This window comes from Magnolia sinica, chromosome 1 (assembly GCF_029962835.1).
Source record: "Magnolia sinica isolate HGM2019 chromosome 1, MsV1, whole genome shotgun sequence".
NCBI classification, from domain to species: Eukaryota; Viridiplantae; Streptophyta; class Magnoliopsida; order Magnoliales; family Magnoliaceae; genus Magnolia; species Magnolia sinica.
Window position 1 is genome coordinate 107,460,228 of NC_080573.1, and position 7,013 is coordinate 107,467,240.

The window sequence follows — 7,013 nt, forward strand, 5'->3', positions numbered from 1 at the left end:
TGGAATTGATCAATAATCAGAATCGGTAAATCGATCGTAATAATCAAAATCGATAATCGGTCATGACAATCAGAATCGATCGATAATCAGAATCGAAAAATCGGCCACGGCAATCAGAATCAACAATTAGCCATGACAATCGGAATCGATCGATAATCAGAATTCGCAAATCTGTCATGTTAATTAGAATTGACAATCTGTCACGGCAATCGGAATCAATCGATAATCAGAATCGACAAATTGGTCACGTCAATCGAAATCGGTAATTGGTCATGACAACCGGAATCGATCGATAATCAAAATCGGTAAATCGGTCACGACAATCGGTCATGACAATCGAAATCGATCGATAATCAGAATCAGTAAGAATGGGCTTAACAAGGCCTAAGGGAAGGTCACAATGAGGACATCTAACCAACATTGCTCCCAATGAGTGACCCACATAAGGGATTCATACGCAATGTAACGGCCACACATACATCACATCGGGCCTCGCCCGTGGGCCTCAAATACATCACAATGGGCCACAACCCATGGGCCTCGAATGCACAATAGGTGGGCCCTACACATGGGTCTCGTATGCATCCAATGGGCCACATATCTAGGTCTTGAATACATCAAATGGGCCACACATCATGGGCCTAATACACGTCACAATAGGTCGCATGATAAGGGCCTAATACACATCATAATGGGCCTCGTGTACATCAAGTTGGGCCTCATCATATGGGCCTCATATACGCTAAGTGGGACGCATTAATGGGCGGCAGTAATGGGCCTCATAAATGGGCTACAAATACATCAAGGAGGGCCTCTTGAATGGGCCACAAAATACATCAAAGTGGGCTTGACGGACGGGTCACAAAATACATCAAGGTGGCCTCACAAATGGGAGCTTGGTTTACATCTAAAATCATTTCAATAGTTGCAGGGGCAATATGTGTATCATTGCACACTATCATTTCATGGGGTACACGACCCACCAATGATGAGCAGCATTGTCTAAACATTGTCTAAGTAAATCAGCACCATCCAAACATTGTCCAACACCATCCAAACATTGTCTAACACCGTCCCAAACATTGTCCAGCACTGTCCAGATATGAAACAATACATCATGGTGTGGTCCACACCGTGGATAGATGGACGGCATGGATATATGGCACATGCATCAAGGCGGCCCACGTCCATGTAATGGGCAGTGTGAAAAAAACCCATACATCAATGGGTATAAAACACATACATGAGTGGGTCCCACATAAGGACAGTGTGGATGATACCTGCGACAGGGTCCCCATCGTCCATTACTGGACGGTGGGATACAATACATCATTCAAGGTGGGCCATGAGGGTGGGTCCATGTGCTGGATACAACACACGTGCGGATAGGGTGGACCCGACGGATGGGTGGCATGGATGCAACAGATGAGGGGGGGGGGTGCGGGTAAGGTACTCACATCATGTGGGCCCCACATGTGGACGGCTGTGTATACAACACATAAGTGGTCCCACGTGCCACGTGCGACATATCTAGCGTGCCCAGCACGTGCAGCACTGTCCCAGCTGGATGGTTCAGGTAAAGCACATGCATCATGGGGTGGATTTCCACCGTCCAGAGACTCTGGACGGTGAGAGATAAAATATATAAAATATCATTTAATATGATATTAATATGTGATCAAATGTGCAGCCCTGGACGCCCATTCAATGGACGGCTGAGATATGAGCTCCATGTGGGACCCACCGTCTAGTTGCACGTGGTGATCAAGGTGGGTCCACACGATCTGGACGGTCCAGATGGACACTCATCCAGGTGGCCCTACGATCATCTAAACAGATGGACGGTTTAGATACACAACACATACATCAGATGTGGGGGCCACAGAACTTGCTGACGTCAATCAGCGGCTGTGGCTGCTCGTACAATCAGATGGACGGAGAGGATTTAACATAAATACATCAAGGTGGGTCCCACCCACATGTGTCACACGTGTGGAATGGGCCCACGCGTCCAGCCATGGACGAAAGGAATGAATATATAACACATACATAGTGCTGGCCCCAGGACACCGTCCCAATCCATGGACGGTGCAAATAAAATACAAACATAAAGTGGTTTCCATCGTCCAGATCACTGGACGGTGTGGAAATAAAACACATACATCACGTGGGGTCCACATGTATGGTAGATGCAAAAAGGTGGGACCCACATAGGTGGCCCACCAGCTTAGGACCAAACTGATATTTGTATTTTCCTTTGGGCAGTCCAGCAACCTCAGCCGTTGGACGGTGTGAATACAGCACCTGTCAATGTGGGGGGCCATGTACACGTGGCCCACTAGCCACACACATCGAGGTGGCCCCACGTATGAATGGCATGGATACAATACATATATCATGATGGGGTGCATGAGGGTGGGCCACGCACATCAAAAGAGAGAGAGAGGGAAAAAACGGTAGAGATGGGAGGGACCCCGCCACTATGGGTCCCTCATTGATACAAGGCATACATCGAGATGGGTCCCACCACATGTGGGCCCTCAAATGATCAAATCCACACAACAAATAAAGAAAAACACTCACTTTTAATCTTCTCCTCCTTCTGCAAAAGCATCTTAGAGCTTCAAAGGATGAACTTTAACGGTTGAGATTGGTTTTAGAGGGTGGGGATGGGAGATAGGAAGTGGGCCACACAAAGCTCTCTCATGGAGCTTGCTTGGACGTGAGTTGCTTGGGAGATAAAGTTTGAAAAATGAGAGAGAGAGAGATGAGAGAGAAAGAGAGAGGTGATGTAAGAGGGTGATGGGTGATGTGTACTTTGACATGTAAGGGATAGGTTGCTTTGACTTTAGGGTTGCTTGGGGATGGGGTGTTATACTTGATATGTGAGGTGATTGATGGGATATGATGTGATTGATTTGAAAGATTGCCTTGGGTTTTGCAAAGTGTAGCATTTTCTTCGAACTGAACGCAGGCTCACATCTCCTGGCCCGGGTATCACCTCGGTGCGCGGACGCGGCATCGAAACCGCGGCGACGGCGCGGTCGCAAGGGTATAAGTCTCGGGTTGAGTCGACTCAGATGTATGAGACATGACTCAAGATCACGCGCAAACGCCGATAACAGATCGCGGGTCGCCGGAATTCGACCGGGAGGACCGCGAAAGCCTACGGAACGGTACGGGTCAGGATACGGGTCTTACACTGTCCATTCATTTCCTTGATCCGTTTTAGGCATTGAGCCAAAAAATGAAGTCCATCTGATCTTTTGGGCTTGTTTGCTTGCCTTGAAAACCACCTTGTTGAAAACCACCCTGTCGTTTCTATACACCGACAAATATCAGATATTGGGCTTGTTTGCTTGCCTTGAACTATGGGAACCAGTTGTTGAGGGTCAAATATTGCATATTAGACCCTAGTTATTACCTGGGTTTACGAACATGATATTGTTTAATGGCCTATTTTAATCGTGTTTGTACTGCAAGGTGAATTTACAGGCTTGGCCTGAAAAAGGGTACTAAAAGTTGAGATTTAATGCTCAGAATTCACCAAAGTATGGGATGGATACCAGGGGACCAAGATTGACGGATTTACACGCCAGAAATCCGAGGAAATCGAGAAACTGAAGCTCAAGTGGCTTGAAAGTCAGTCAGAATGCAAGATTACAGGGTTCTCACCATCCATTCGGCTCGAAACTTCATACAAGACCTAAAGACCATATATTAACTGTACATGTCAAAATTCAACTGTTGGAGCCTTGTGGAAGCGGTCCAACGGTCAGATCAGCCCATGAATTGTTAATCTGGCACCCACCTGAGATCTGGATATGCTTCAAATTTGGTCTCATCCCGTTTTATGAGGTGAGAAAACAGATGGTCGGAGTAGATTTCATAAAACCATCATGGTGGATCGCATTGGAGATTGTATGTGCACGGTGCACATGTGCATTGGAAGTGTATGGCAAGTCTATGACGGTCAAACCCTCTTGGACCCACCTCTTCTCTAAAAATGGTAACTGTCGTGTTGCTGCCGCGTAACAGATGGAACGCGTCCGTTTGTGGAAGACGGTGGGCCACCATTATGGCTCACAGGGGCGATCCGAGCCATCCATATTTTCTAGGAACTCGAGAAGGTCAAAACCACGTGAACTTCGTACACCCAGGCACACGCACGTACCTACTACAGTGGTCACAAGAAGATCATTTTGCAATGTCCAAAGCAATTACAGCCTGATTACTTCAGTGGGATGCATCAAAGGATAGCTAAAACCAACCATCCCGCACCTAATTCTCTCCACGAGTGTAATAGACGGAGTGGATCTCTCTCTTGAAGCTGATCATGGGCCCACCGAATGGCTCAGCGCAAGAAAGTGCGTAGGTGAGTGCGAACTTATGCATAGACGCCGCTCGGCCCACTGTAGGAGATTGTGCGAGCAAGATCACATTCGGATATATGATCTAGACCGTCCAAATTGAGGAGAAGACAATTTCGATCGTGCCTATAATGTCAAATCTCAGGGAATGGAAGAACTACGTCATGGTTCAATTTAAACGCAAGAAGCTGATTGCGTTCTTTGCTGAGTAAAATAGGGGAGCGGCGCAAAGGGTTTCCAAATACATTGCTGCATAAGCACGCAACCTGTAGCATCTCACCGACAAGGTTTCCTATAAAGAGAAAGAAGAAAGGGAGAGAAGGGGATCCAATTGTGGACAGGAGTACAAGAGAGAGTTTTTTTTTTCTAGTTTTTGTATTTTTAGTTTTTCTTTCTTTCCTTTGAGAATTAGTTAATCATGCCTGTGGTTAGCTAACCTCTTAGCTAGGGATAAGAGGTGAAGCTTGTGGAGTGATGGGACTGATTTTACGGCTTTGATTTATATTCTGAACTGATTTTAATTATGGTTTGATTTTAAGGAATGCCTTTAGTTTGTAATGGTTTGTTGTGACTGAAATTACAATAGATCTGCGATGGCTTTGGGTATTTCCTTTTCTAGTAATTGATTATGAAGTTAGGAAGCCTTGTTGTTCACCATTGCCCCTTGAACATGGTTAGATGATGGAATCCTCCCTAACATTCATACATCGCTCAGATTGGCTGTGGATTGGTTTAATTCTGTTGTTTGCTTTGTCTCATGGGCATGGTTTTGTGATGGAATCTATTCTAATTTACATCCATCTTATCTCTTGAAAACTAGATCAAAAGACGTTCAGATTTGATTTTCAGGCTATATCTTCCAACTGGATGAAGATGGGACTCGAAGTCCAGTTGAGTTCATGAATCAAGCGTAGATTTTCCTGATCTCTACAAGTGGATCCTTGGCACCCTAGTTTCCTACCTTTGAATTGTCTAAATTTTAGATAAATATTTCACCATTATTCTCTCATATTTGCTTGATTTAGATTACATCTTATTTTAGTTCTAGTCCTGGTAAGTTTCGGATTACGTACAGGTTTTAGTCCCTTGGGATTCGACCTCGGTCTCACCGAGTTTATTACTACATCACAACCCTATACTTGGGGAGTAAACAAGTTTTTGGCGCCGTTGCCGGGGATTGACGGTTACGTTTTTCTGAAATTGACTAGTTTTAGAATTATGTTAAGATTAGGATTTTCTATCTTTAGGTTTAGATTTTTTTGATTTCTAGAAACTAACCTGTTTTCCTGTTTTGTAGGACCTTGACATACACATTCTAAATTGGTAATCTCTTTCTAATTGTCTAGTCTTTCTTCTTTCTATTTTAGATTAGGTTTTATCTTTAGAAACTTTCTAATTCTAGGATTTCTTCTAATTTAGAAACTAACTTTCTTTCTATTTTAGGTTTAGAATTTTCCTAATTTATTTTTAGAAACTTTCTATTTTCTTTTTTAGAAATTTTTCCTTTTTTAGAAACTAGTTTACTTTTTATTTTAAGATCTCCTGCTATTTCTAGACTTTTTATCTGTAGAAACTAACTTGGTTTGTTTTATTTTGCAGGTTCTTAATTCAGGACTTCTATTTTGATAACTTCCATCCAACTCTTTTCTCTTATTTTCTAAATTTGTATTTCTTCCTTTTTCTTAGGTATAGGTTTTGAATTTGCATTGAGTGCTGCGAGTGTTTCATGCCCAAGTGGGTTCATGACAACACTCTACGTCTCAAGGAGGATTGGTTGAGGGATTATCTATCCATCGCAGGATTAGACACCACTTGAGATCCTCAGAGTTAACTAAGGTTGTGGCCACAAATCAACCTCTTCTACCCCAACTTAGGGTGGAGGACATCCAAGATGAGAATGAGATGCATCAAGCACCCCCGCCTCGTACTTTACGAGATTATTTACAACAGGCGGAGGTAAGTATGTCCTCATACATGTTTTTTCCAGAAAATACAAGATACATGAATATCAAGCCAGGGGTGATTCAACTCCTTCCAAAGTTTCATGGGCTTGAATTTAAAAATTCGTATCTACACTTGAAAGAGTTTGATGAAATCATAGCCACTTTATACTTTCCTAACGTATCTGAGGACACAGTCAGGCTGAAACTCTTTCCCTTTCTTTAAAAGAGAAAGCTAAGATGTGGTTACATTCACTACGTCCCCGATCTACTGGCACATGGAATGACATGACAAGAGAGTTCATAAAGAAATTTTTTTCATATCACAAAACAAACACTCTTAGAAAGTCAATCATGAACTTTTCCCAAAAGGAAGATGAAACATTCTTCCAATGTTGGGAGCAGTTCAAGGATCTTGTCAGCTCATGCCCACAACAGGGATTTGAAACGTGGCACATTACACACTTTTTCTATGATGGACTGACATCTTCCATGCGCTAATTAGTTGAGACAATGTGCAATGGAGAATTTATGAATAAAAATGTCGATGATGTGTGGGATTACTTGGATAGACTTGCTGAAAACACACAAGCATGGGACACATACCCAAAATCAAATACCACTTCTAAGCCCACTCAATCAAAGGAAATGGACGGAGTATACCTTCTGAAAGAGGATGATGATCTCAATTCTAAAGTGGCTA

General features: G+C 43.4%; 1 non-coding gene across 1 annotated transcript; it reads right to left on the reverse strand.

Annotated features, from left to right (window-relative positions):
• Nucleotides 1-6,646: 6,646 nt before the first annotated feature.
• On the reverse strand, nucleotides 6,647-6,753 carry LOC131222508 (small nucleolar RNA R71). The gene has a single exon (XR_009160076.1). It is a non-coding gene; the product is annotated as a small nucleolar RNA R71 (small nucleolar RNA).
• Between the last annotated feature and the right edge of the window lie 260 nt (nucleotides 6,754-7,013).